Source organism: Zea mays, chromosome 4, assembly GCF_902167145.1.
Source record: "Zea mays cultivar B73 chromosome 4, Zm-B73-REFERENCE-NAM-5.0, whole genome shotgun sequence".
Classification (NCBI taxonomy): Eukaryota; Viridiplantae; Streptophyta; class Magnoliopsida; order Poales; family Poaceae; genus Zea; species Zea mays.
The window spans coordinates 163,908,193-163,928,246 of record NC_050099.1 but is presented as its reverse complement, the minus strand read 5'-3'; the positions used below and the strand labels follow the sequence as shown (position 1 = coordinate 163,928,246).

Sequence of the window (20,054 nt, the reverse complement as noted above, 5' to 3'; positions counted from 1 at the left end):
ATTAGTCATAGCACATGAAGGAAATATGATCAAAGATACATAAATGAGCTATGTGTGCAAAGTTGTCGGGGACCATAATTAGGGGTACCCCCAAGACTCCTAATCTCAGCTGGTAACCCCCATTAGCACAAAGCTGCAAAGGCCTGATGGGTGCGATTAAGTCAAGGCTCGGTCCACTCAAGGGACACGATCTCGCCTCGCCCGAGCCCAGCCTCGGGAAAGGGCAGCCGACCCCGGAGGATTTATGTCTCGCCCGAGGACCCCCTCTAGCAAAGGACACACCTTCGGTTCGCCCGAGGCCCAGTCTTCGCCAAGAAGCAATCTTGGCCAAGTCGCCACGCCGACTGACCGTTTCGCAGAAGCATTTAATGCAAAAGTGGCCTGACACCTTATCCTGACGCACGCCCTTCAGTCGCCAGAGCCGAAGTGACCGCAGTCACTTCGCCGCTCCACTGACCGGCCTGACAAGAGGACAGCGCCGCCTGCGACACTCCGACTGTTGTGCCACTCGACAGAGTGAGGCTGACAGCAGCCAAGTTCGGCCTCGGGCGCCATAGAAAACTCCGCATCGCCTGACCCAGGGCTCGGACTCGGGCTCGGCCCCGGAAGACGACGAACTCCGCTTCGCCCGACCCAGGGCTCGGACTCGGGCTCGGCCCCGGAAGACGACGAACTCCGCCTCGCCCGACCCAGGGCTCGGACTCGGGCTCGGCCCCGGAAGACGACGAACTCCGCCTCGCCCGACCCAGGGCTCGGACTCGGGCTCAGCCCCGGAAGACGACGAACTCCGCCTCGCCCGACCACAGGGCTCGGACTCGGGCTCGGCCCCGAAAGACGACGAACTCCGCCTCGCCCGACCCAAGGCTCGGACTCAGGCTCGGCCCCGGAAGACGATGAACTCCGCCTCGCCCGACCCCAGGGCTCGGACTCGGGCTCAGCCCCGGAAGACGACGAACTCCGCGCTCACCCGACCCCAGGGCTCGGACTCGGGCTCAGCCCTGGAAGACGACGAACTCCGCCTCGCCCGACCCCAGGGCTTGGACTCAGCCCTGGCCTCAGCCGACGGTCTCCACCTCGCCTGACCCAGGGGCTCGGACTCGACCTCGGAAGACAGACTCGACCTCGACCTCGGAGGAGCCTCCGCCTCGCCCAACCCAGGGCTCGGACCGACCACGTCACAGGAGGCGCCATCATTACCCTACTCCAAGCTAACTTAGGCTACGGGGAACAAGACCAGCGTCCCATCTGGCTCGCCCCGATAAACAAGTAATGATGGCGCCCCGCATGCTCCATGACGACGGCGGCTCTCAGCCCCCTTACGGAAGCAAGGAGACGTCAGCAAGGACTCGACAGCCCCGACAGTTGTCCTTCCGCCAGGCTCCAGCGCTCCTCCGACGGCCACGACACCACACGAACCGGGTGCCAAAACCTCTCCGGCTGCCACGACGGCATGTACTTAGGGCACTAGCTCTTCTCCGCTAGACACGTTAGCACACTGCTACACCCCCCATTGTACACCTGGATCCTCTCCTTACGCCTATAAAAGGAAGGTCCAGGGCCCTCTTACAGAGGGTTGGCCGCGCGGGGAAGGACGGGACGACACTCGCATAAGCCTCTCGCTCCCTCCCGCGTGGACGCTTGTAACCCCCTACTGCAAGCACACCCGACCTGGGTGCTGGACAAACACGAAGGCCGCGGGTTTCCCCTTTTACGCCTCTCTCCCTCCGGCTTCTTCCCCCCTTCGCGCTCCGTCTCGCGCTGACCCATCTGGGCTGGGGCACGCGACGACAATTTACTCGTCGGTCCAGGGACCCCCCCGGGGTCAAAACGCTGACAGTTGGCGCGCCAGGTAGGGGCCTGCTGCGTGTTGACGAACAGCTTCCCGTCAAGCTCCAGATGGGCAGTCTCCAGCAACCTTTCCAGCACGGGACGGTGCTCCGTTTCGGGAGTCTTGAGTTCATGTCCCTCGACGGCAGCTACGACATGATACTCCTTCCCCCGCCGCGCGACAGCGACAATGGCGGCCAACAACCCGCCCGCCGGCGGCGGAATCGACGACGTCTTCCCCACGTGGCGGAAGAATGACTTTCGGGTTTATCCCGTCGCCTCCCCCGCCGACGGAAGAGGAGGCGGGGCAACCAAGGCCAAGCAGGAGGCGGCACCTCGTCGGCTGTCGAGCGAGTCGACGGCGCCCCAACGGGGGACACGTCGGGCATCGACTTCGCGTCTGAGACGAAGATGAGCGCCGTCTCCCCGTAGCACGCCAACTCCAAGCAAACGAACGACGCCAGCACGCTCGCAAAGGACTTGCTAGGCGTCACCCTCGTACCTGAGACGACGGTGCAGTCTGCCCCTGACGCGACTTTGTCACCGCCTGTCGACCAAGAGGTACCGACCGACTCCCATCTTGTGCCTTTTGGATTCAGCCTCGACCCACCAAGCGACTTCGCTTTGGTGGACGCTCTCATAGAGGCGAGTCCAAACCCTCTGGGGTATCGTATGCGGTCACCCTGGGACCGGTTGATGGTCGTCTCGACCTACGGGTCCTCGGGTTCCGAGGAAGATGACGAGCCCGACTTTTGTTGGGATTTCTCCGGACTTGGTAACCCCAGTGCCATGCGGGACTTCATGACCGCATGCGACTACTGCCTTTCCGACTGTTCCGACGGTAGCCGCAGCCTCGGCGACGAGGACTGCGGCCCAAGTCGTGAATGTTTCCACGTCGATCTAGGCGGTCCCGGCGAAGGCAACCATCTTGGTATACCGGAAAACGGTGATCCCCCTAGGCCCGCGCCTCGCGTTGACATCCTTCGGGGGCTAGCTGTGGTCTCCGTCCCGACGGGGGGTCATGACCCACAGCTCGAGCAAATCCATGAGATGCAGGCCAGGCTCGACGAGGGAGCAGGAACACTTGAGCCGTTCCGCCGGGACATCGGACAGGAATGGGCAGGCCAACCTCCGGCCGGAGAAGCGCGTCATCTACCCCAGGGCACCCAGCACCGCATCGCCGACGATGCCAGGGCAAGGCCACCACCGGCCTCTAGTGGAGTCGGCCAGAACCTGGCTGCAGCGGCAATACTTCTCCGCGCGATGCCGGAGCCATCTACCACCGAGGGGCGACGTATCTAGGGAGAGCTCAAGAATCTCCTGGAGGATGCCGCGGTCCGATGGGCCGAAAGCTCTGCCTCCCAAAGGCAGGGGTACCCCTCGGAACATCGCGCCGCGACTTCCCGATTCATGCGTGAAGCCTCGGTCCACACCGGGCGCACGCGCAACACTGCGCCTGCGGCCCCAGGTCGCCTCGGCAACAAGCACCATCACCGCAACCGTCGAGCCCACCTCGACGAGAAGGTGCGCCGAGGCTACCACCCCAGGCGTCGGGACGCTACGACAGCGGGGAGGATCGGAGTCCCTCGCCCGAACCACCCGGTCCACAGGCTTTCAGCCGAGCCATACGACGGGCGCCGTTCTCGACCCGGTTCCGAACCCCGACTACTATCACAAAGTACTCGGGGGAGACGAGGCCGGAACTGTGGCTCGCGGACTACCGGCTGGCCTGCCACCTAGGTGGAACAGACGATGACAACCTCATCATCCGCAACCTCCCCCTGTTCCTCTCCGACACCGCTCGAGCCTGGCTGGAGCACCTGCCTCCGGGGCAGATCTCCAACTGGGACGACCTGGTCCAAGCCTTCGCCGGCAACTTCTAGGGCACGTACGTGCGCCCTGGGAACTCCTGGGATCTCTGAAGCTGCCGCTAGCAGCCGGGGGAGTCTCTCTGGGACTACATCCGGCGATTCTTGAAGCAGCGCACCGAGCTGCCCAACGTCACCGACTCGGATGTCATCGGCGCGTTCCTCGCCGGCACCACCTGTCGCGACCTGGTGAGCAAGCTGGGTCGCAAGACCCCCACCAGGGCGAGCGAGCTGATGGACATCGCCACCAAGTTCGCCTCTGGTCAGGAGGCGGTTGAGGCCATTTTCCGAAAGGACAAGCAGCCCCAGGGCCACCCACCGGAAGATGTCCCCGAGGCGTCAACTCAGCGCGACACCAAGAAGAAGGGCAAGAAGAAGTCGCAAGCGAAACGCGACGCCGCCGACGCGGACCTTGTCGCCGCCGCCGAGTACAAGAACCCTCAGAAACCTCCCGAAGGCGCCAATCTCTTTGACAAGATGCTCAAGGAGCCGTGCCCCTATCATCAGGGGCCCGTCAAGCACACCCTTGAGGAGTGCGCCATGCTTCGGCGCCACTTTCACAAGGCCGGGCCACCTGCGGAAGGTGGCAGGGCCCGCGACGACGATAAGAAGGAGGATCACAAGGCAGGAGAGTTCCCCGAGGTCCACGACTGCTTCATGATCTACAGTGGGCAAGTGGCGAACGCCTCGGCTCAGCACCGCAAGCAAGAGCGTCGGGAGGTCTGCTCGGTAAAGGTGGCGGCGCCAGTCTACCTAGACTGGTCCGACAAGCCCATCACCTTCGACCAGGGCGACCATCCCGACCGTGTGCCGAGCCCGGGGAAATACCCGCTCGTTGTCGACCCCGTCATCGGCAACGTCAGGCTCACCAAGGTCCTCATGGACGGAGGCAGCAGCCTCAACATCATCTACGCCGAGACCCTCGGGCTCCTGCGGATCGATCTGTCCTCAGTCCGGGCAGGCGCTGCGCCTTTTCACGGGATCATCCCCGGGAAGCGCGTCCAGCCCCTCGAACAACTCGATCTACCCGTCTGCTTTGGGACACCCTCCAACTTCCGAAGGGAAACCCTCACGTTCGAGGTGGTCGGGTTCCGAGGAACCTACCACGCGGTGTTGGGGAGGCCATGCTACGCCAAGTTCATGACCGTCCCCAACTACACCTACCACAAGCTCAAGATGCCAGGCCCCAACGGGGTCATCACCGTCGGCCCCACGTATCGACACGCGTACGAATGCGACGTGGAGTGCGTGGAGTACGCCGAGGCCCTCACCGAATCCGAGGCCCTCATCGCCGACCTGGAGAGCCTCTCTAAGGAGGCGCCAGACGTGAAGCGCCACGCCGGCAACTTCGAGCCAGCAGAGACGGTTAAGTCCGTCTCTCTCAACCCCAGCAACGACGCCTCCAAGCTGATCCGGATCGGCTCCGAGCTCGACCCCAAATAGGAAGCAGTGCTCGTCGACTTTCTCAGCGCAAACACCGACGTTTTCGCGTGGAGTCCCTCGGACATGCCCGGCATACCGAGGGATGTCGCCGAGCACTCGCTAGATATCCGAGCTGGAGCCCGACCCATGAAGTAGCCTCTGCGCCGATTCGACGAAGAAAAGCGCAGAGCCATAGGCGAGGAGATTCACAAGCTAATGGGGGCGGGGTTCATCAAAGAGGCATTCCATCCCGAATGGCTTGCCAACCCCGTGCTTGTGAGAAAGAAAGGAGGGAAATGGCGGATGTGTGTAGACTACACTGGTCTAAACAAAGCATGTCCAAAAGTTCCCTACCCTCTGCCTCGCATCGATCAAATCGTGGATTTCACTGCTGGGTGCGAAACCCTGTCCTTCCTCGATGCCTACTCAGGGTATCACCAAATCAGGATGAAAGAGTCCGACCAACTCGCGACTTCTTTCATCACACCCTTCGGCATGTACTGCTATGTTACCATGCCGTTCGGTTTGAGGAATGTGGGTGCGACATACCAAAGGTGCATGAACCACGTGTTCGGCGAACACATTGGTCGAACGGTCGAGGCCTACGTCGATGACATCGTAGTCAAGATGAGGAAAGCCTCCGACCTCCTTTCCAACCTTGAAGTGACATTCCGATGTCTCAAGGCGAAAGGCGTAAAACTCAATCCTGAGAAGTGTGTCTTCGGGGTCCCCCGAGGCATGCTCTTGGGGTTCATCGTCTCCGAGCGGGGCATCGAGGCCAACCCGGAGAAAATTGCGGCCATCACCAACATGGGGCCCATCAAGGACTTGAAAGGCATACAGAGGGTCACGGGATGCCTTGCGGCTCTGAGCCGTTTCATCTCGCGCCTCGGCGAAAGAGGCCTGTCTCTATACCGCCTCTTGAGGAAGGCCGAGTGCTTCACTTGGACCCTGAGGCCGAGGAAGCCCTCGGGAACCTGAAGGCGCTCCTCACGAACGCGCCCATCTTGGTGCCTCCCGCTGCCGAAGAAGCCCTCTTGATCTACGTTGCCGCTACCACTCAGGTGGTCAGCGCCACGATCGTGGTTGAGAGGCGAGAAGAGGGGCATGCATTGCCCGTCCAGAGGCCAGTCTACTTCATCAGTGAAGTACTGTCCGAGACCAAGATCCGCTACCCACAAATTCAGAAGCTGTTGTACGCAGTGATCCTGACGCGGCGGAAGTTGCGACACTACTTCGAGTCTCATCCGGTGACTGTGGTGTCATCCTTCCCCCTGGGGGAGATCATCTAGTGCCGAGAGGCCTCGGGTAGGATTGCAAAGTGGGCGGTGGAAATCATGGGCGAGACAATTGAAAGGGAAATGTGCCCTTGGGCCATTTCTAAGTATTTTGGTGATTGAGTGTCAACACAAGTGCTTAAATGTGAATCAATACCCATGGATGAACAAAGTGCAAATCTAGAGCAAAGGTATGTTTCTAAACCTTAGTACATTGGTTTTGTGTACTAATATATTTGTCTAAGTGTTAGAAACAGAAAGAAGAAGAGAAGAGAAGACTTGGCTGTGTACAGCCAAGAGGCTGTTTCGGTCTGGGGCACCGGACTGTCCGGTGGTGCACCGGACAGTGTCCGGTGGTGCACCGGACAGTGTCCGGTGCGCCAGGCTGCCTCGACCGAAGAGGCCGCTCTCGGGAATTTGCCGACGGCGTACGGGTAAAATTCACCGGACTGTCCGGTGTGCACCGGACTGTCCGGTGAGCCAACGGTCGGCAGAGCCAACGGTCGGCCGCGGAATCCGCGCGCGACACGTGGTCTGGCCAACGGTCAGAAAGGAAGCACCGGACTGTCCGGTGTGCACCGGACTGTCCGGTGCGCCAGATCTGCAACGGTCGTCAACGGTCGGCTGCGCCTGTTAAGGAAAGAAATCGGGCACCGGACAGTGTCCGGTGTGCACCGGACTGTCCGGTGCGCCCGACGACAGAAGGCAAGGATGGCCTTCTAGATTTGTTCTCAACGGCTCCTAGCTGCCTTGGGGCTATAAAAGGGACCCCTAGGCGCATGGAGGAGAACACCAAGCATTTCTACAACCTTTCTAAGCACCAAGACATTGATCTAGCGCATTCGATTCATTGTGATAGCATATAGAGCTCTTGTGGAGTTGTGTACTCTTTGAGTTGTGTTGCGAGCTCTTATTGCTGCTTGTGTGCGTGTTGCTCTGATCTCTTGAAGTCTTGTGTGCGTTGCTCATTCCCTCCCTTGCTCCGTGATTCTCTGTGAACATCTTTTGTAAGGGCGAGAGGCTCCAAGCTGTGGAGATTCCTCGCAAACGGGATTGAGAAAAGAAAAGCAAGAACACCGTGGTATTCAAGTTGATCATTGGATCACTTGAGAGGAGTTGAGTGCAACTCTCGTCCGTTGGGACGCCACAACGTGGAGTAGGCAAGTTTTGTACTTGGCCGAACCACGGGATAACCACCGTGTCATCTCTGCGATTGAATTCTTGTGGTTATTGTGTTTTTGACTCCTCTCTAGCCACTTGGCATAAACTGTGCTAACGCTTAATCAAAGTTTTGTGGCTATAAGTTTAAGCTTTTACAGGATCACCTATTCACCCCCCCCTCTAGGTGCTCTCAATTGGTATCGGAGCCGTTCTCTTCAAGAAAGGGACTAACCGCCCGAAGAGATGGATCCTAAGGGGAAGGGAATCGTGATCAACGACAAGGAAAAGGAGTCCTTCGTCAACGAGCCAAAAGATGACAAATCCAACGACTCTGGCTCGGGCCACAGACGTAAAGATGGGAAGAAGAAGAAGACAAGGCGCATCAAGGAGATCGTCTACTACGACAGCGACGAATCCTCTTCTTCCCAAAAGGACGACGACCACAACGACTACGAGCAAAGGAAACCGGTTAATTCTAACTTTTCCTTTGACTACTCTCGTATTCCGCAAAGTTCAAATTCACATTTGCTTTCCATTCCACTCGGCAAGCCCCCACACTTTGATGGGGAGGACTACGGATTTTGGAGCCACAAAATGCGTAGTCACCTATTCTCTCTCCATCCTAGTATATGGGAGATTGTAGATAGTGGAATGCACTTTAATAGTTCGGATAGTCCTATATTCATTAATGAGCAAATCCATAAGAATGCACAAGCTACTACTGTTCTTCTAGCTTCATTGTGCAGGGATGAATATAACAAAGTGAGTGGCTTGGATAACGCCAAGCAAATCTGGGATACCCTCAAGATCTCTCATGAGGGAAATGACGCTACCTTGCTCACCAAAATGGAGTTGGTGGAGGGCGAGCTTGGACGGTTCGCGATGATAAGGGGCGAGGAGCCAACTCAAACATACAACCGGCTCAAGACCCTTATCAACAAAATAAGGAGCTACGGAAGCACGCGATGGACGGACCACGACGTCGTCCGCCTAATGCTAAGGTCATTTATCGTTCTTGATCCTCATCTCGTGAACAATATTCGTGAGAATCCCAGGTACACGAAGATGACGCCCGAGGAGGTACTCGGAAAATTCGTAAGCGGGCGGATGATGATCAAGGAGGCAAGATACGTGGACGACGCCTTGAATGGACCAATCAACGAGCCTCAACCCCTTGCTCTCAAAGCAACAAGAAGCAAGGAGGCGCTACCTAGCAGGGTGGCACAAATAGAGGCAGCCGGACTTAATGATGAAGAGATGGCCCTCATTATCAAAAGATTCAAGACGACGCTTAAAGGTCGCAAGGGACAACCAAGCAAGACCAAAGCTAAGGGGAAGCGTTCGTGCTTCAAATGCGGTAAGCTTGGTCATTTTATTGCTAACTGTCCCGACAATGATAGTGATCAGGACCAAGGGAACAAGAGGGAGAAGAAGAAGAATTATAAGAAGGCAAAGGGCGAGGCTCATCTTGGCAAGGAGTGGGATTCGGACTGCTCCTCGTCTGACTCCGACAATGAGGGACTCGCCGCCACTGCATTCAACAAGTCATCCCTCTTCCCCAACGAGCGTCACACTTGCCTCATGGCAAGAGAGAAGAAGGTAATCACTCGTAATGATGTCACTTATGATTCTTCTAGTGACGATGAGTCTAGTGATGATGAAATAGATTACTCTAGTTTGTTCAAGGGATTAGATAGAAATAAAATTGATAAAATCAATGAATTGATTGATGCCTTGAATGAAAAGGATAGGCTTTTAGAAAAGCAAGAGGACCTTTTATATGAAGAACATGATAAGTTTGTAGAAGCACAAAAATCACTTGCTTTAGAGATTAAGAGAAATGAAATGCTTTCTTGTGAGTTGTCTACATGTCATGATTCAATTTCTAGTTTAAAAAGCATAAATGATGATTTAAATGCTAAGCTAGAAAAATCTAGTAAATCAACATCTTGTGTAGAACATGTTGTGATTTGCACTAGGTGTAAAGATTTTGACATTGATGCGTGTAGTGAACATCTAGTTTCAATTTCTAAATTGAATGATGAAGTGGCTAGTCTTAATGCTCAACTTAAGGCTAGCAAAAGCGAATTTGATAAGCTAAGATTTGCAAGGGATGCCTACACGATTGGTAGACACCCCTCCATTAAGGATGGACTTGGCTTCAAAAGGGAAGCCAAGAACTTAACAAGCCATAAGGCTCCCATTCCCGCTAAGGAGAAAGGGAAGGCCCCTATGGCTACTAGTGCTAAAAAGAACCATGCCTTTTTGTATCATGATAGAAAAAATTCTAGAAATGCTTTTAGAAGTTATGATGCCTTTGATTCACATGCTTATGATTCTTATACTATGACTGCTTCTAGTTCTCATGTTGTGCATGATAGAAAGGTTGGTAGAAGAAATGTTATTCACAATATGCCTAGGAGAAATGTTGTTAATGCTCATAGGAAAGTTCATGGAACTTCTACAATTTATCATGCCCTAAATGCTTCCTTTGCTATTTGTAGAAAGGATAGGAAAATAGTTGCTAGGAAGTTAGGGGCAAAATGCAAGGGAGACAAAACTTGCATTTGGGTCCCTAAGGAAATTTGCACTAACCTTGTAGGACCCAACAAGAGTTGGGTACCTAAGTCCCAAGCCTAAATTTGCCTTGCAGGTTTATGCATCCGGGGGTTCAAGCTGGATTATCGACAGCGGATGCACAAACCATATGACGGGGGAGAAGAAGATGTTCACTTCCTACGTCAAGAATAAGGATTCCCAAGATTCAATTATATTCGGTGATGGGAATCAAGGCAAGGTAAAAGGGTTAGGTAAAATTGCAATCTCTAATGAGCATTCCATCTCTAATGTATTTTTAGTGGAGAGTCTTGGATATAATCTGCTATCTGTTAGTCAATTATGTCATATGGGATATAACTGTCTATTTACAAATGTAGATGTGTCTGTCTTTAGAAGAAGTGATGGTTCACTAGCTTTTAAGGGTGTATTAGACGGCAAACTTTATTTAGTTGATTTTGCAAAAGAAGAGGCCGGTCTAGATGCATGCTTAATAGCTAAGACTAGCATGGGCTGGCTGTGGCATCGCCGCTTAGCACATGTGGGGATGAAGAACCTTCACAAGCTTCTAAAGGGAGAACATGTGATAGGTTTAACTAACGTGCAATTCGAAAAAGATAGACCTTGTGCAGCTTGTCAAGCAGGTAAACAAGTGGGAGGAGCGCATCACGGCAAGAATGTGATGACCACTTCAAGACCCCTGGAGCTGCTGCATATGGACCTCTTCGGACCTGTCGCCTATCTGAGCATAGGAGGGAGTAAGTATGGTTTAGTTATTGTTGATGACTTTTCCCGCTTCACTTGGGTGTTCTTTTTGCAGGATAAGTCTGAAACCCAAGGAACCCTCAAGCGCTTCCTCAGGAGAGCTCAAAATGAGTTTGAGCTCAAGGTGAAGAAGATAAGGAGCGACAATGGGTCCGAGTTCAAGAACCTTCAAGTGAAGGAGTTCCTTGAGGAGGAAGGGATCAAGCACGAGTTCTCCGCTCCCTACACACCACAGCAAAATGGTGTGGTAGAGAGGAAGAACAGGACGCTAATCGATATGGCGAGGACAATGCTTGGAGAATTCAAGACCCCCGAGTGTTTTTGGTCGGAAGCCGTGAACACGGCTTGCCACGCCATCAACAGGGTCTACCTTCATCGCCTCCTCAAGAAGACTTCGTATGAGCTACTAACCGGTAACAAACCCAATGTATCTTACTTTCGTGTATTTGGGAGCAAGTGCTACATTCTAGTGAAGAAGGGTAGAAATTCTAAGTTTGCTCCCAAAGCTGTAGAAGGGTTTTTGTTAGGTTATGACTCAAATACAAAGGCGTATAGAGTCTTCAACAAATCATCGGGTTTGGTTGAAGTCTCTAGCGACGTTGTATTTGATGAGACTAATGGCTCTCCAAGAGAGCAAGTTGTTGATTGTGATGATGTAGATGAAGAAGATGTTCCGACGGCCGCTATACGAACCATGGCGATTGGAGAAGTGCGGCCACAGGAACAAGATGAACGAGATCAACCTTCTTCCTCAACTATGGTGCATCCCCCAACCGAAGATGACGAACAGGTACCTCAAGTGGAGGCGCTTGATCAAGGGGGAGCACAAGATGATCATGTTATGGAGGAAGAAGCGGAACCGACACCTCCTACCCAAGTTCGAGCGATGATTCAAAGGGATCATCCCGTCGACCAAATTTTGGGTGACATTAGCAAGGGAGTAACCACTCGATCTCGACTAGTTAATTTTTGTGAACATTACTCCTTTGTCTCTTCTATTGAGCCTTTCAGGGTAGAGGAGGCCTTGCTAGATCCGGATTGGGTATTGGCCATGCAGGAGGAACTCAACAACTTCAAGCGCAATGAAGTTTGGACACTGGTGCCTCGTCCCAAGCAAAATGTTGTGGGAACCAAGTGGGTGTTCCGCAACAAACAGGACGAGCACGGGGTGGTGACAAGGAACAAGGCTCGACTTGTGGCAAAAGGTTATGCCCAAGTCGCAGGTTTGGACTTTGAGGAGACCTTTGCTCCTGTGGCTAGACTAGAATCAATTCGTATCTTGCTAGCATATGCCGCTCACCATTCTTTCAGGTTGTACCAAATGGATGTGAAGAGCGCTTTCCTCAATGGGCCGATCAAGGAGGAGGTGTACGTGGAGCAACCCCCTGGCTTCGAGGATGAACGGTACCCCGACCACGTATGTAAGCTCTCTAAGGCGCTCTATGGACTTAAGCAAGCCCCAAGAGCATGGTATGAATGCCTTAGAGACTTTCTAATTGTTAATGCTTTCAAGGTTGGGAAAGCCGATCCAACTCTTTTTACAAAGACATGTGATGGTGACTTGTTTGTGTGCCAAATTTATGTCGATGACATAATATTTGGTTCTACTAACCAAAAGTCTTGTGAAGAGTTTAGCAGGGTGATGACACAGAAATTCGAGATGTCGATGATGGGCGAGTTGAACTACTTCCTAGGGTTCCAAGTGAAGCAACTCAAGGACGGCACCTTCATCTCCCAAACAAAATACACGCAAGATCTGCTAAAGCGGTTTGGGATGAAGGACGCCAAGCCCGCAAAGACTCCGATGGGGACCGACGGACACACCGACCTCAACAAAGGAGGTAAGTCCGTTGATCAAAAAGCATACCGGTCAATGATAGGGTCATTACTTTACTTATGTGCTAGTAGACCGGATATTATGCTCAGCGTATGCATGTGTGCTAGATTTCAATCCGATCCTAGGGAGTGTCACTTAGTGGCGGTGAAGCGAATTCTTAGATATTTAGTTGCTACGCCTTGCTTCGGGCTCTGGTATCCAAAGGGGTCTACCTTTGACTTGATTGGATATTCAGACTCCGATTATGCTGGATGTAAGGTCGATAGGAAGAGTACATCGGGGACGTGCCAATTCTTAGGAAGGTCCCTGGTGTCATGGCATTCTAAGAAACAAACCTCTGTTGCTCTATCCACCGCTGAGGCCGAGTATGTTGCCGCAGGACAGTGTTGCGCGCAACTACTTTGGATGAGGCAAACCCTCAGGGACTTTGGCTACAATCTGAGCAAAGTCCCACTCCTATGTGATAATGAGAGTGCTATCCGCATGGCGGAGAATCCTGTTGAGCACAGCCGCACAAAGCACATAGACATCCGGCATCACTTTTTGAGAGACCACCAACAAAAGGGAGATATCGAAGTGTTTCATGTTAGCACCGAGAACCAGCTAGCCGATATCTTTACCAAGCCTCTAGATGAGAAGACCTTTTGCAGGCTGCGTAGTGAGCTAAATGTCTTAGATTCGTGGAACTTGGATTGAATGGTAGCATACATGTGTTTATGCCTTTGATCATGTTCATTCTGCATTTTGTTGCTTATTGTGGTGCTCAAGTTGTACAAACACTCCCTGGACCTCACAAGTCCGTTGCAAAGTGATGCACATGTTTAGGGGGAGATGTGTTACAACTTGACCCTTTGAGACTAACCATTTGCTTGAGTTGCTTGATTTAGACTCGAAGGAAAATTAAAAGGGAAAAGGTGAACTTGGACCATGAAAGACTTCCACTGCACTCCGATGAGAGGGTAACTTATTCCAAGTTCATCTCTATGATCTTATTGCCTTTGTACTCTTAATTGAAGATTTTGGTGAGGCAATGGGGTTAAAGGGCCAAGATTGATTCCGTTTTGGTGCTTAATGCCAAAGGGGGAGAAAATAAAGGCCAAAGTGAAAAATGGATCAGCTACCACTTGAGAGATTTTGAAAATAGTAGAATAGAGCTTTTGGTTTATTCAAAACTCTTGCATTGTCTCTTTCGTCAAAAGTTGGCTTCTTGTGGGGAGAAGTTTTGACTATGGGAAATAGGGGGAGTTTTTGAAATCTTTGATCAATTTCTTTTGGAATGACTCTCTTTATGCTTCAACATGTGTGTTTGACTTAGAGATAGAGATTTGAGTTTGATTTGCAAAAACAAACCAAGTGGTGGCAAAGGATGATCCATATATGCCAAAATTGAATAAAACTCAAATTTATTTTATTTGAAGTGATTTTGCACTTGTTCTAGTTGCTTTATGTTGTGTTGGCATAAATCACCAAAAAGGGGGAGATTGAAAGGGAAATGTGCCCTTGGGCCATTTCTAAGTATTTTGGTGATTGAGTGTCAACACAAGTGCTTAAATGTGAATCAATACCCATGGATGAACAAAGTGCAAATCTAGAGCAAAGGTATGTTTCTAAACCTTAGTACATTAGTTTTGTGTACTAATATATTTGTCTAAGTGTTAGAAACAGAAAGAAGAAGAGAAGAGAAGACTTGGCTGTGTACAGCCAAGAGGCTGTTTCGGTCTGGGGCACCGGACTGTCCGGTGGTGCACCGGACAGTGTCCGGTGGTGCACCGGACAGTGTCCGGTGCGCCAGGCTGCCTCGACCGAAGAGGCCGCTCTCGGGAATTTGCCGACGGCGTACGGGTAAAATTCACCGGACTGTCCGGTGTGCACCGGACTGTCTGGTGAGCCAACGGTCGGCAGAGCCAACGGTCGGCCGCGGAATCCGCGCGCGACACGTGGTCTGGCCAACGGTCGGAAAGGAAGCACCGGACTGTCCGGTGTGCACCGGACTGTCCGGTGCGCCAGATCTGCAACGGTCGTCAACGGTCGGCTGCGCCTGTTAAGGAAAGAAATCGGGCACCGGACAGTGTCCGGTGTGCACCGGACTGTCCGGTGCGCCCGACGACAGAAGGCAAGGATGGCCTTCTAGATTTGTTCTCAACGGCTCCTAGCTGCCTTGGGGCTATAAAAGGGACCCCTAGGCGCATGGAGGAGAACACCAAGCATTTCTACAACCTTTCTAAGCACCAAGACATTGATCTAGCGCATTCGATTCATTGTGATAGCATATAGAGCTCTTGTGGAGTTGTGTACTCTTTGAGTTGTGTTGCGAGCTCTTATTGCTGCTTGTGTGCGTGTTGCTCTGATCTCTTGAAGTCTTGTGTGCGTTGCTCATTCCCTCCCTTGCTCCGTGATTCTCTGTGAACATCTTTTGTAAGGGCGAGAGGCTCCAAGCTGTGGAGATTCCTCGCAAACGGGATTGAGAAAAGAAAAGCAAGAACACTGTGGTATTCAAGTTGATCATTGGATCACTTGAGAGGAGTTGAGTGCAACTCTCGTCCGTTGGGACGCCACAACGTGGAGTAGGCAAGTTTTGTACTTGGCCGAACCACGGGATAACCACCGTGTCATCTCTGCGATTGAATTCTTGTGGTTATTGTGTTTTTGACTCCTCTCTAGCCACTTGGCATAAACTGTGCTAACGCTTAATCAAAGTTTTGTGGCTATAAGTTTAAGCTTTTACAGGATCACCTATTCACCCCCCCTCTAGGTGCTCTCAACAATCTCGTTCGCCCCTCGTAAGGCCATCAAGTCCCAAGTCTTGGTGGACTTTGTGGCTGAATGGGTCGATACCCAGCTCCCAACAGCTCCGATCCAACCGGAACTCTGGACCATGTTTTTCGACGGGTCGCTGATGAAGACAGGGGCAGGCACGGGCCTGCTCTTCATCTCGCCCCTCGAGAAGCACCTACGCTACGTGCTACGCCTCCACTTCCCGGCGTCCAACAATGTGGCTGAGTACGAGGCTCTAGTCAACGGGTTGCGCATCGCCATCGAGCTAGGGGTCCGACGCCTCGACGCTCGCGGTGACTCACAGCTCGTCATCGACCAAGTCATGAAGAACTCCCACTGCCGCGACCCAAAGATGGAAGCCTACTACGATGAGGTTCGGCGCCTGGAAGACAAGTTCTACGGGCTCGAGCTCAACCACATCGCCCGACTCTACAACGAGACTGCGGACAAGCTGGCTAAGATAGCTTCGGGGCGAACAACGGTTCCCCCGGACGTCTTCTCCCGAGACCTGCATCAACCCTCCGTCAAGACCGACGACACGCCCGAGCCCGAGAAGGCCTCGGCCCAGCCCGAGGCACCCTCGGCCCCCGAAGGTGAGGCAATGCACGTCAAGGAGGAGCGGAGCGGGGTCACGCCTAATCGAAACTGGCAGACCCCGTACCTGCAATATCTCCACCGAGGAGAGCTACCCCTCGACCGAGCCGAAGCTCGACGGTTGGCGCGGCGCGCCAAGTCGTTCGTCTTGCTGGGAGACGAAAAGGAGCTCTACCACCGCAGCCCCTCGGGCATCCTCCAGCGATGCATATCCATCGCCGAAGGCCAGGAGCTCTTACAAGAGATACACTCGGGGGCTTGCGGTCATCACGCGGCGCCCCGAGCCCTTGTTGGAAACGCCTTCCGACAAGGTTTCTACTGGCTGACCGCGGTGGCTGACGCCACTAGAATTGTCCGCACCTGCCAAGGGTGTCAATTCTACGTAAGGCAGACCTACCTGCCCGCTCAGGCCCTGCAAACGATACCCATCACCTGGCCGTTTGCTGTGTGGGGGCTGTGTGACAGCCCTCCCAAGTTATCAGGCCCACATGCACCAATCCTTGCCTTACAGGCCTCAGATGGCTGTGCACGTGTACCGGGTAACTTAACAAGGCTATCGAGTTCGCCAACTGGAACTCATCATCCCAAGGATCTCCCACATAACAGGTATATTACAGTAATCACATTTGATACGCACACATTGGAGATAGAGCGGAAGACTTTTACAAAGTACACTTTACATTCTAGAACACAAGTTTTACATGGTAGAAAGAGATGTATTTATTACAAGTCCTGATAGTACTCGAAGGGCATAACTTAACTACAATAATTGGAAGGGTGAAGCCTTTTCATAAGAGATATATAAAAACCTTCTAAGCTTGAAGTCTTCCACATGAAGTAACTAACCCAAAGATAAGGGAATAAAACTTCGCCTACAAAAACAACAAGGGATAAAACCCTGAGTACGCAATTACTCAGCAAGACTTACCCGACTAAAGAAAAGACTCTCAAGGGTATGCTGGCTTTTGGGAATCAAGGTAAAGCTCATCAAAGTTCAAGGACTCATTTTGCAGAAAAGCTTACTAGAAGTGGGTCCTTAAGCCAAGTTTTATTTCACAAGTTAGTTTATTACCTGAATCTTCTAGCCTGAATCTAGCATTTTCCTAATCTAGATCATTCACTTGACCTACACTAGGTTGCTTTTAAAATCCAAATTTTGTTTCGCTTGTTATCTACGATGAAGGGCAGCAATTCAGTCTTCATATCCGAGAAGTAACGGCGATCCGAATCGATTAATACCCAGCTGGGGATCTCCAACCACACGACATATGTAGCACTTAACCCTTGCATATGTCAATCATTCCCACGGATCCTCCACTACATGAACTGGTCCGCGCTACCCGGGAGCACATTACCCTACCATTCAGCCTCTAGCCAGGAGGGTAACTGCTACTCCCACCATCTCCCACGCCCAGTGCACGGTTGTCTTTTCACGTATGGAATAGCCGGGTTCAGGCTTACCCATGACGAGGTATGTGGCCAGTTAAAAGGTCCTAGATCATCAGGCCAACAATCGGTACGGTCCTTAATCGACACAGACGGGCGACCTTTCCTGCTCAGCGTCTGGTCCCATTTTAAACTATTTCAAAATTTTGGCGCCTGGCAGAGGGGCCATGCCTGGATAATGAATTTATCAACGTCTTGATGCCTTCATTATCCCAAGCCCATTTTCTTTTTGTGAAAACATGATTCATAGATCAAAAATATTTTTCTTAGTCTATCAGCATGACTAAGCATCTCTAGCTTTTATAAAACAGGTGACAAGGTGTGGTAATCAATTCTTTCAAGGAATGGTAATGCATCAAGTGTTTAATCAATCAAGTCCTATCACCTAATGCATCATATAAGTGATAAAATTTTGTAAATACAAGGAGGGTGGCAAATGCACCGGGCTTGCCTTATTGCAGTGAAGAGGTACTCGATCCCTCTATTAAACCCCAGTTAGATGGCTCCTCCACTTGATCAGCAGCCACTGGAGTAGATTCCTCTTCAGTCACCACTTCAGCTTGAATCTTCACTCCTTCTGGTAGGAGTTCTATATGAAATGACATGATCATGGATGTTTATGCTTATGCAACTTGAAAAGAAAATACTAAGAAGCATCGCAAGACTTACACCTCTCTAAAGGTGCACACAAAAGCTAACAAAACCTTAAGAGAGCTAAATACTCTAATATCACAACTCAATTTACCAACCAAACTAGAAAACCTTGCCTCCATAACCAACCAAGTACTTCATTTATGCATTAAGCAAGGATCCACACTGCTTGTACTACAAGTTATAGTGTCCAAGAATCAGCCACGATTCACTGAACCTGTTTTCGTTTCTCTGAATTCATCTTCTAGTGCTCCATTCCTCTCCCTCTGTTCAGTGCTTTGTAACTCACAAATTCCCTCAACTACAAACCCAACTCATTTACTCAAAGTTATTATTTTCTAGACATAGCTCTACCAACTTGGTATAGAAATCACAGGTTGAAAATATTTAGAGCAAGAGTTATGGCAATCCAAAGTTAAGCAAAACACTGAAAATTCAGTTTCTAATTTCTGAAACAGCACAATACTGAGTCGGATAGAGGGTTTTGCAGCAGGCTATTCTCTAAATTCTATACAGTACCAAGCCTACTCTTTGCACAAAACTTGTTCATCTATATCTGGTCTCTCATTTTGCTACAGACTCTTAACCCAAATCCCTTTGGATTTATTACCACAAGGCCCCAAACTTGGGTAAAAACACACATATTCAGACTTAAATATTATTCTAAGTCTGAATCCCAACACCTGACAGTCCATCTTTTGGCCACTTTTACTCCCAAATTTATGTGGAACCAGGTCCATCTCACTTTAGCAAACTTGTTCACTTTACTATGGTCTACAACATTTCTATGGAACCTTTAATCTAAAACCCCATGAATCAGTCACAAATGAATTCCAAACTAGGCATACTGCTGCAATTCAGTTCACAGAACTGAATAAAAAAAATTCAGTTGGGTCCAGCCTAACAGTCCAACTTTAGCCAACCTTTTCTCCAACTTTTACACAGCAAAAGACCAAGCTCACATTACCAAAGTTATTGCTTAGATATAGCTCTACTACTTTGGTATAGCACCCCTAGGTTGAAAACATTCAGAACAATTTTTTTACGAAGCACCAAAGTAGAGCTCAACGCACTAGAACCTAGTTTCAGCCTTCTGCACTAAGTCTGCGATCCAAAAATCCAACAGCCTATTTTTTGAGCAAACTTTATACCTAGTTCCCAGCAACAGACAGTGGTAGAGTACAAGTAGTAAATGGTGAGCTTCACTGACCTTTGCCGAGCATGGAACAAGTAGTACACGACCAAGAATACTTGTGGGAAACCTTGTCCACGGGGAGGTGAAAAACGGTTGGGTTTGGTCACCACAGGCAAGAGGTTGGCATTCAGCTCTAGAGTAAAACAAACTTGGTGGCTGAAAGAGAGGATGCACACCAGCAAGAATACCAGGACTCCAACACCTTTGTAGTGGACTGGGACTACAGCTCGAGAACAAGGGAGAAAAGCTTTTCTGAACTCAGCCGTGGAACACACTGAATAAATAGGCAGGGGGAGGGGTCACTGAGCGCATCCAGTCCATGGGGAGAAGGGGGCAAACCTGGGCTAGGGAGGGGGTTATACCAGCAGTACATAAGGACTGCACACTCAAGCAGTGAACTTTGGCTAGAATTTGAGGGCAAGGAAGAAATCTTCACTCAATACGGCAGCCCAAGGTACTGAATATAGGGGCAGGTGCAGTGGAGCTCAGCCACGCTTGATGAAGGAGGATTCCTAGAGTGCCAGCACACCAAAGGTTCAAAAACGTGGCATACAAGCACTACACCTCGTTGGCTCAGCTCCCACACATAAATATCACTTTGTCCAAATCTGTAGGTAGTAGACAAAATAGATAAGATTTCTACTGCCCACTGCCCCCCATGCAGTCCAAATTGGATATTT

At 51.3% G+C, this 20,054-nt stretch overlaps 1 long non-coding RNA gene across 1 annotated transcript; it reads right to left on the bottom strand.

Moving 5' to 3' along the window:
* Positions 1–16,742: 16,742 nt before the first annotated feature.
* LOC111591361 (uncharacterized) lies at positions 16,743–19,695 on the bottom strand. Its single transcript, NR_157198.1, has 3 exons — positions 19,390–19,695; positions 17,980–18,117; positions 16,743–16,954 (listed from the first exon to the last, which is right to left on the bottom strand). It is a non-coding gene; the product is annotated as an uncharacterized lncRNA (long non-coding RNA).
* Between the last annotated feature and the right edge of the window lie 359 nt (positions 19,696–20,054).